Below are 8899 nucleotides of genomic sequence, written 5' to 3'. Positions count from 1 at the left end.
GATCGGCTGTTAACCGGAAGGTTGGAGGTTCGAGCCCACCCGGTGGTGGCGCGTCGCTTTTTTTTCTTTGGGCTGATAGCTTTGAAGATATGTTCTGATGGTGGTGAGAGTGGAGCACGACTGTCTCCGTGGCGCAGTTGGCTAGCGCGATCGGCTGTTAACCGAAAGGTTGGAGGTTCGAGCCCACCCGGTGGTGGTGCGGCGCTTTTTTTCTTTGTGCTGATAGCTTTGAAGATATGTTCTGATGGTGGTGAGAGTGGAGCAGGACTGTCTCCGTGGCGCAATTGGCTAGCGCGATTGGCTGTTAACCGAAAAGTTGGAGGTTCGAGCCCACCCGGTGGTGGTGCGGTGGTTTTTTTTCTTTGGGCTGATAGCTTTGAAGATATGTTCTGATGGTGGTGAGAGTGGAGCAGGACTGTCTCCGTGGCGCAATTGGCTAGCGCGATCGGCTGTTAACCGAAAAGTCGGAGGTTCGAGCCCACCCAGTGGTGGTGCGGCGCTTTTTTTTGGGCTGATACCTTTGAAGATATGTTCTGATGGTGGTGAGAGTGGAGCAGGACTGTCTCCATGGCAAAATTGGCTTGCGCGTTCGGCTGTTAACCGAAAGGTTGGAGGTTCGAGCCCACCCGGTGGTGGTGCGGCGCTTTTTTTTCTTTGCGCTGATAGCTTTGATGATATGATCTGATGGTGGTGAGAGATGAGCAAGACTGTCTCCGTGGCGCAATGGGCTAGCGCGATCGGCTGTTGACCGAAGGGTTGGAGTTTCGAGCCCTCCCGAAAGTGGTGTGTTGCTTTTTTCTTTGCGATGATAGCTTTGAAGATATGTTCTGATGGTGGTGAGAGCGGAGCAAGACTGTCTCCATGGCCAAATTGGCTAGCGCGATCGGCTGTTAACCGAAAAGTTGGAGGTTCGAGCCCACCCGGTGGTGGTGCGGTGCTTTTTTTTTCTTTGGGCTGATAGCTTTGATGATATGATCTGATGGTGGTGAGAGTGGAGCAGGACTGTCTCCATGGCAAAATTGGCTTGCGCGATCGGCTGTTAATCGAAAGGTTGGAGGTTCGAGCCCACCCGGTGGTTGTGCGGCGCTTTTTTTCTGTGGGCTGATAGCTTTGAAGATATGTTCTGATGGTGGTTAGAGTGGAGCAGGACTGTCTCCGTGGCGCAATTGGCTAGCTTGATCGGCTGTTAACCGGAAAGTTGGAGGTTCGAGCCCACCCGGTGGTGGTGCGGCGCTTTTTTTTGGGCTGATAGCTTTGAAAATATGTTCTGATGGTGGTGAGAGTGGAGCAGGACTGTCTCCGTGGTGCAATTGGCTAGCGCGATCGGCTGTTAACCAAAAGGTCGGAGGTTCGAGCCCACCCAGTGGTGGTGCGGCGCTTTTTTTTTTTGGCTGATAGCTTTGAAGATATGTTCTGATGGTGGTGAGAGTGGAGCACGATTTTCTCCGTGGCGCAATTGGCTAGCGCGATCTGCTGTTAACCGAAAGGTTGGAGCTTCCAGCCCACCCGGTGGTGGTGCGGTGCTTTTTTTTCTTTGGGCTGATAGCTTTGAAGATATGTTCTAATTGTGGTGAGAGTAGAGCAGGACTTTCTCCGTGGCGCAATTGGCCAGCGCGATCAGCTGTTAACCGAAAAGTTGGAGGTTCGAGCCCACCCGGTGGTGGTGCGGTGCTTTTTTTTCTTTGGGCTGATAGCTTTGATGATATGATCTGATGGTGGTGAGAGATGAGCAAGACTGTCTCCGTGGCGCAATGGGCCAGCGCGATCGGCTGTTGACCGAAAGGTTGGAGTTTCGAGCCCTCCCGGGAGCGGTGTGTTGCTTTTTTCTTCGGGCTGATAGCTTTGAAGATATGTTCTGATGGTGGTGAGAGTGGAGCAGGACTGTCTCCTAGGCGCAATTGGCTAGCGTGATCGGCTGTTAACCGGAAGGTTGGAGGTTCGAGACACCCGGTGTTGGCGCGTCGCTTTTTTTTCTTTGGGCTGATAGCTTTGAAGATATGTTCTGATGGTGGTGAGAGTGGAGCACGACTGTCTCCGTGGCGCAGTTGGCTAGCGCGATCGGCTGTTAACCGAAAGGTTGGAGGTTCGAGCCCACCCGGGGGCGGGGCTTTTTTTTCTTTGTGCTGATAGCTTTGAAGATATGTTGTGATGGTGGTGAGAGTGGAGCAGGACTGTCTCCGTGGCGCAATTGGCTAGCGCGATTGGCTGTTAACCGAAAAGTTGGAGGTTCGAGCCCACCCGGTGGTGGTGCGGTGCTTTTTTTTCTTTGGGCTGATAGCTTTGATGATATGATCTGATGGTGGTGAGAGATGAGCAAGACTGTCTCCGTGGCGCAATGGGCCAGCGCGATCGGCTGTTGACCGAAAGGTTGGAGTTTCGAGCCCTCCCGGGAGCGGTGTGTTGCTTTTTTCTTCGGGCTGATAGCTTTGAAGATATGTTCTGATGGTGGTGAGAGTGGAGCAGGACTGTCTCCTAGGCGCAATTGGCTAGCGTGATCGGCTGTTAACCGGAAGGTTGGAGGTTCGAGACACCCGGTGTTGGCGCGTCGCTTTTTTTTCTTTGGGCTGATAGCTTTGAAGATATGTTCTGATGGTGGTGAGAGTGGAGCACGACTGTCTCCGTGGCGCAGTTGGCTAGCGCGATCGGCTGTTAACCGAAAGGTTGGAGGTTCGAGCCCACCCGGGGGCGGGGCTTTTTTTTCTTTGTGCTGATAGCTTTGAAGATATGTTCTGATGGTGGTGAGAGTGGAGCAGGACTGTCTCCGTGGCGCAATTGGCTAGCGCGATTGGCTGTTAACCGAAAAGTTGGAGGTTCGAGCCCACCCGGTGGTGGTGCGGTGGTTTTTTTTCTTTGGGCTGATAGCTTTGAAGATATGTTCTGATGGTGGTGAGAGTGGAGCAGGACTGTCTCCGTGGCGCAATTGGCTAGCGCGATCGGCTGTTAACCGAAAAGTCGGAGGTTCGAGCCCACCCAGTAGTGGTGCGGCGCTTTTTTTTCTTTGCGCTGATAGCTTTGAAGATATGTTCTGATGGTGGTGAGAGTGGAGCACGATTTTCTCCGTGGCGCAATTGGCTAGCGCGATCTGCTGTTAACCGAAAGGTTGGAGGTTCGAGCCCGCCCGGTGGTGGTGCGGCGGTTTTTTTTTTCTTTGGGCTGATAGCTTTGAAGATATGTTCTGATGGTGGTGAGAGTGGAGCAGGACTGTCTCCGTGGCGCAATTGGCTAGCGCGATCGGCTGTTAACCGAAAAGTCGGAGGTTCGAGCCCACCCAGTGGTGGTGCGGCGCTTTTTTTTGGGCTGATACCTTTGAAGATATGTTCTGATGGTGGTGAGAGTGGAGCAGGACTGTCTCCATGGCAAAATTGGCTTGCGCGTTCAGCTGTTAACCGAAAGGTTGGAGGTTCGAGCCCACCCGGTGGTGGTGCGGCGCTTTTTTTTCTTTGCGCTGATAGCTTTGAAGTTATGTTCTGATGGTGGTGAGAGTGGAGCACGATTGTCTCCGTGGCGCAATTGGCTAGCGCGATCTGCTGTTAACCGAAAGGTTGGAGGTTCCAGCCCACCCGGTGGTGGTGCGGCGCTTTTTTTTTTCTTTGAGCTGATAGCTTTGAAGATATGTTCTAATTTTGGTGAGAGTGGAGCAGGACTGTCTCCGTGGCGCAATTGGCCAGCGCGATCGGCTGTTAACCGAAAAGTTGGAGGTTTGATCCCACCCGGTGGTGGTGCGGTGCTTTTTTTTCTTTGGGCTGATAGCTCTGAAGAAATGTTCTGACGGTGGTGAGAGTGTACCAGGACTGTCTCCGTGGCGCAACTGGCTCGCGCGATCGGCTGTTAACCAAAAGGTCGGAGGTTCGAGCCCACCCAGTGGTGGTGTGGCGCTTTTTTTTCGGGCTGATAGCTTTGATCATATGTTCTTATGGTGGTGAGAGTGGAGCAGGTCTGTCTCCGTGGCGCAATTGGCTAGCGCGATCGGCTGTTAACCGAAAAGTTGGAGGTTCGAGCCTACCCGGTGGTTGTGCGGCGTTTTTTTTTCTGTGGGCTGATAGCTTTGAAGATATGTTCTGATGGTGGTGAGAGTGGAGCAGGACTGTCTCCGTGGCGCAATTGGCTAGCTTGATCGGCTGTTAACCGGAAAGTTGGAGGTTCGAGCCCACCCGGTGGTGGTGCGGCGCTTTTTTTTCTTTGGGCTGATAGCTTTGAAAACATGTTCTGATGGTGGTGAGAGGGGAGCAGGACTGTCTCCGTGGCGCAATTGGCCTGCGCGATCGGCTGTTAACCAAAAGGTCGGAGGTTTGAGCCCACCCAGTGGTGGTGCGGCGCTTTTTTTTCTTGGGCTGATAGCTTTGAAGATATGTTCTTATGGTGGTGAGAGTGGAGCAGGACTGTCTCCGTGGCGCAATTGGCTAGCGCGATCGGCTGTTAACCGAAAAGTCGGAGGTTCGAGCCTACCCGGTGGTTGTGCGGCGCTTTTTTTTCTGTGGGCTGATAGCTTTGAAGATATGTTCTGATGTTGGTGAGAGTGGAGCAGGACTGTCTCCGTGGCGCAATTGGCTAGCGTGATCGGCTGTTAACCGAAAATTTGGAGGTTCGAGCCCACCCGGTGGTGGTGCGGTGCTTTTTTTTCTTTGGGCTGATAGCTTTGAAAATATGTTCTGATGGTGGTGAGAGTGGAGCAGGACTGTCTCCGTGGGGCAATTGGCTAGCGCGATCGGCTGTTAACCAAAAGGTCGGAGGTTCGAGCCCACCCAGTGGTGGTGCGGCGCTTTTTTTTCTTTGGGCTGATAGCTTTGAAGATATGTTCTGATGGTGGTGAGAGTGGAGCACGATTTTCTCCGTGGCGCAATTGGCTAGCGCGATCTGCTGTTAACCGAAAGGTTGGAGCTTCCAGCCCACCCGGTGGTGGTGCGGTGCTTTTTTTTTCTTTGGGCTGATAGCTTTGAAGATATGTTCTAATTGTGGTGAGAGTGGAGCAGGACTGTCTCCGTGGCGCAATTGGCCAGCGCGATCGGCTGTTAACCGAAAAGTTGGAGGTTCGAGCCCACCCGGTGGTGGTGTGGTGCTTTTTTTTTCTTTGGGCTGATAGCTTTGATGATATGATCTGATGGTGGTGAGAGATGAGCAAGACTGTCTCCGTGGCGCAATGGGCTAGCGCGATCGGCTGTTGACCGAAGGGTTGGAGTTTCGAGCCCTCCCGAAAGTGGTGTGTTGCTTTTTTCTTTGCCATGATAGCTTTGAAGATATGTTCTGATGGTGGTGAGAGCGGAGCAAGACTGTCTCCATGGCCCAATTGGCTAGCGCGATCGGCTGTTAACCGAAAAGTTGGAGGTTCGAGCCCACCCGGTGGTGGTGCGGTGCTTTTTTTTCTTTGGGCTGATAGCTTTGATGATATGATCTGATGGTGGTGAGAGTGGAGCAGGACTGTCTCCATGGCAAAATTGGCTTGCGCGATCGGCTGTTAACCGAAAGGTTGGAGGTTCGAGCCTACCCGGTGGTGTTGCGGCGCTTTTTTTCTGTGGGCTGATAGCTTTGAAGATATGTTCTGATGGTGGTGAGAGTGGAGCAGGACTGTCTCCGTGGCGCAATTGGCTAGCTTGATCGGCTGTTAACCGGAAAGTTGGAGGTTCGAGCCCACCCGGTGGTGGTGCGGCGCTTTTTTTTTGGGCTGATAGCTTTGAAAATATGTTCTGATGGTGGTGAGAGTGGAGCAGGACTGTCTCCGTGGTGCAATTGGCTAGCGCGATCGGCTGTTAACCTAAAGGTCGGAGGTTCGAGCCCACCCAGTGGTGGTGCGGCGCTTTTTTTTTGGGCTGATAGCTTTGAAGATATGTTCTAATGGTGGTGAGAGTGGAGCACGATTTTCTCCGTGGCGCAATTGGCTAGCGCGATCTGCCGTTAACCGAAAGGTTGGAGCTTCCAGCCCACCCGGTGGTGGTGCGGTGCTTTTTTTTTCTTTGGGCTGATAGCTTTGAAGATATGTTCTAATTGTGGTGAGAGTGGAGCAGGACTGTCTCCGTGGCGCAATTGGCCAGCGCGATCGGCTGTTAACCGAAAAGTTGGAGGTTCGAGCCCATCCGGTGGTGGTGCGGTGCTTTTTTTTCTTTGGGCTGATAGCTTTGATGATATGATCTGATGGTGGTGAGAGATGAGCAAGACTGTCTCCGTGGCGCAATGGGCTAGCGCGATCGGCTGTTGACCGAAAGGTTGGAGTTTCGAGCCCTCCCGGGAGTGGTGTGTTGCTTTTTTCTTCGGGCTGATAGCTTTGAAGATATGTTCTGATGGTGGTGAGAGTGGAGCAGGACTGTCTCCTAGGCGCAATTGGCTAGCGTGATCGGCTGTTAACCGGAAGGTTGGAGGTTCGAGCCCACCCGGTGGTGGCGCGTCGCTTTTTTTTCTTTGGGCTGATAGCTTTGAAGATATGTTCTGATGGTGGTGAGAGTGGAGCACGACTGTCTCCGTGGCGCAGTTGGCTAGCGCGATCGGCTGTTAACCGAAAGGTTGGAGGTTCGAGCCCACCCGGGGGTGGTGCGGCGCTTTTTTTCTTTGTGCTGATAGCTTTGAAGATATGTTCTGATGGTGGTGAGAGTGGAGCAGGACTGTCTCCGTGGCGCAATTGGCTAGCGCGATTGGCTGTTAACCGAAAAGTTGGAGGTTCGAGCCCACCCGGTGGTGGTGCGGTGGTTTTTTTTCTTTGGGCTGATAGCTTTGAAGATATGTTCTGATGGTGGTGAGAGTGGAGCAGGACTGTCTCCGTGGCGCAATTGGCTAGCGCGATCGGCTGTTAACCGAAAAGTCGGAGGTTCGAGCCCACCCAGTGGTGGTGCGGCGCTTTTTTTTGGGCTGATACCTTTGAAGATATGTTCTGATGGTGGTGAGAGTGGAGCAGGACTGTCTCCATGGCAAAATTGGCTTGCGCGTTCGGCTGTTAACCGAAAGGTTGGAGGTTCGAGCCCACCCGGTGGTGGTGCGGCGCTTTTTTTTCTTTGCGCTGATAGCTTTGATGATATGATTTGATGGTGGTGAGAGATGAGCAAGACTGTCTCCGTGGCGCAATGGGCTAGCGCGATCGGCTGTTGACCGAAGGGTTGGAGTTTCGAGCCCTCCCGAAAGTGGTGTGTTGCTTTTTTCTTTGCGATGATAGCTTTGAAGATATGTTCTGATGGTGGTGAGAGCGGAGCAAGACTGTCTCCATGGCCAAATTGGCTAGCGCGATCGGCTGTTAACCGAAAAGTTGGAGGTTCGAGCCCACCCGGTGGTGGTGCGGTGCTTTTTTTTTCTTTGGGCTGATAGCTTTGATGATATGATCTGATGGTGGTGAGAGTGGAGCAGGACTGTCTCCATGGCAAAATTGGCTTGCGCGATCGGCTGTTAATCGAAAGGTTGGAGGTTCGAGCCCACCCGGTGGTTGTGCGGCGCTTTTTTTCTGTGGGCTGATAGCTTTGAAGATATGTTCTGATGGTGGTTAGAGTGGAGCAGGACTGTCTCCGTGGCGCGATTGGCTAGCTTGATCGGCTGTTAACCGGAAAGTTGGAGGTTCGAGCCCACCCGGTGGTGGTGCGGCGCTTTTTTTTTTGGGCTGATAGCTTTGAAAATATGTTCTGATGGTGGTGAGAGTGGAGCAGGACTGTCTCCGTGGTGCAATTGGCTAGCGCGATCGGCTGTTAACCAAAAGGTCGGAGGTTCGAGCCCACCCAGTGGTGGTGCGGCGCTTTTTTTTTGGGCTGATAGCTTTGAAGATATGTTCTGATGGTGGTGAGAGTGGAGCACGATTTTCTCCGTGGCGCAATTGGCTAGCGCGATCTGCTGTTAACCGAAAGGTTGGAGCTTCCAGCCCACCCGGTGGTGGTGCGGTGCTTTTTTTTCTTTGGGCTGATAGCTTTGAAGATATGTTCTAATTGTGGTGAGAGTAGAGCAGGACTGTCTCCGTGGCGCAATTGGCCAGCGCGATCGGCTGTTAACCGAAAAGTTGGAGGTTCGAGCCCACCCGGTGGTGGTGCGGTGCTTTTTTTTCTTTGGGCTGATAGCTTTGATGATATGATCTGATGGTGGTGAGAGATGAGCAAGACTGTCTCCGTGGCGCAATGGGCCAGCGCGATCGGCTGTTGACCGAAAGTTTGGAGTTTCGAGCCCTCCCGGGAGCGGTGTGTTGCTTTTTTCTTCGGGCTGATAGCTTTGAAGATATGTTCTGATGGTGGTGAGAGTGGAGCAGGACTGTCTCCTAGGCGCAATTGGCTAGCGTGATCGGCTGTTAACCGGAAGGTTGGAGGTTCGAGACACCCGGTGTTGGCGCGTCGCTTTTTTTTCTTTGGGCTGATAGCTTTGAAGATATGTTCTGATGGTGGTGAGAGTGGAGCACGACTGTCTCCGTGGCGCAGTTGGCTAGCGCGATCGGCTGTTAACCGAAAGGTTGGAGGTTCGAGCCCACCCGGGGGCGGGGCTTTTTTTTCTTTGTGCTGATAGCTTTGAAGATATGTTCTGATGGTGGTGAGAGTGGAGCAGGACTGTCTCCGTGGCGCAATTGGCTAGCGCGATTGGCTGTTAACCGAAAAGTTGGAGGTTCGAGCCCACCCGGTGGTGGTGCGGTGGTTTTTTTTCTTTGGGCTGATAGCTTTGAAGATATGTTCTGATGGTGGTGAGAGTGGAGCAGGACTGTCTCCGTGGCGCAATTGGCTAGCGCGATCGGCTGTTAACCGAAAAGTCGGAGGTTCGAGCCCACCCAGTGGTGGTGCGGCGCTTTTTTTTGGGCTGATACCTTTGAAGATATGTTCTGATGGTGGTGAGAGTGAAGCAGGACTGTCTCCATGGCAAAATTGGCTTGCGCGTTCGGCTGTTAACCGAAAGGTTGGAGGTTCGAGCCCACCCGGTGGTGGTGCGGCGCTTTTTTTTCTTTGCGCTGATAGCTTTG

The 8899-nt window shown here is 53.0% G+C and overlaps 3 non-coding genes across 3 annotated transcripts; all 3 read left to right on the top strand.

Moving 5' to 3' along the window:
* The first annotated feature begins 2030 nt into the window (after positions 1–2030).
* TRNAN-GUU (transfer RNA asparagine (anticodon GUU)) lies at positions 2031–2104 on the top strand. Its single transcript has one exon. It is a non-coding gene; the product is annotated as a tRNA-Asn (tRNA).
* Positions 2105–2614: 510 nt separating this feature from the next.
* On the top strand, positions 2615–2688 carry TRNAN-GUU (transfer RNA asparagine (anticodon GUU)). The gene has a single exon. It is a non-coding gene; the product is annotated as a tRNA-Asn (tRNA).
* A 5666-nt stretch (positions 2689–8354) lies between these two features.
* On the top strand, positions 8355–8428 carry TRNAN-GUU (transfer RNA asparagine (anticodon GUU)). Its single transcript has one exon. It is a non-coding gene; the product is annotated as a tRNA-Asn (tRNA).
* Positions 8429–8899: the final 471 nt, after the last annotated feature.

This window comes from Rhipicephalus microplus, unplaced genomic scaffold (genome assembly GCF_043290135.1).
Source record: "Rhipicephalus microplus isolate Deutch F79 unplaced genomic scaffold, USDA_Rmic scaffold_158, whole genome shotgun sequence".
In the NCBI taxonomy this organism is placed as follows: domain Eukaryota; kingdom Metazoa; phylum Arthropoda; class Arachnida; order Ixodida; family Ixodidae; genus Rhipicephalus; species Rhipicephalus microplus.
Note: the sequence above shows the minus strand (reverse complement) of the source record. Positions and strands in the feature narration are given on the sequence as shown.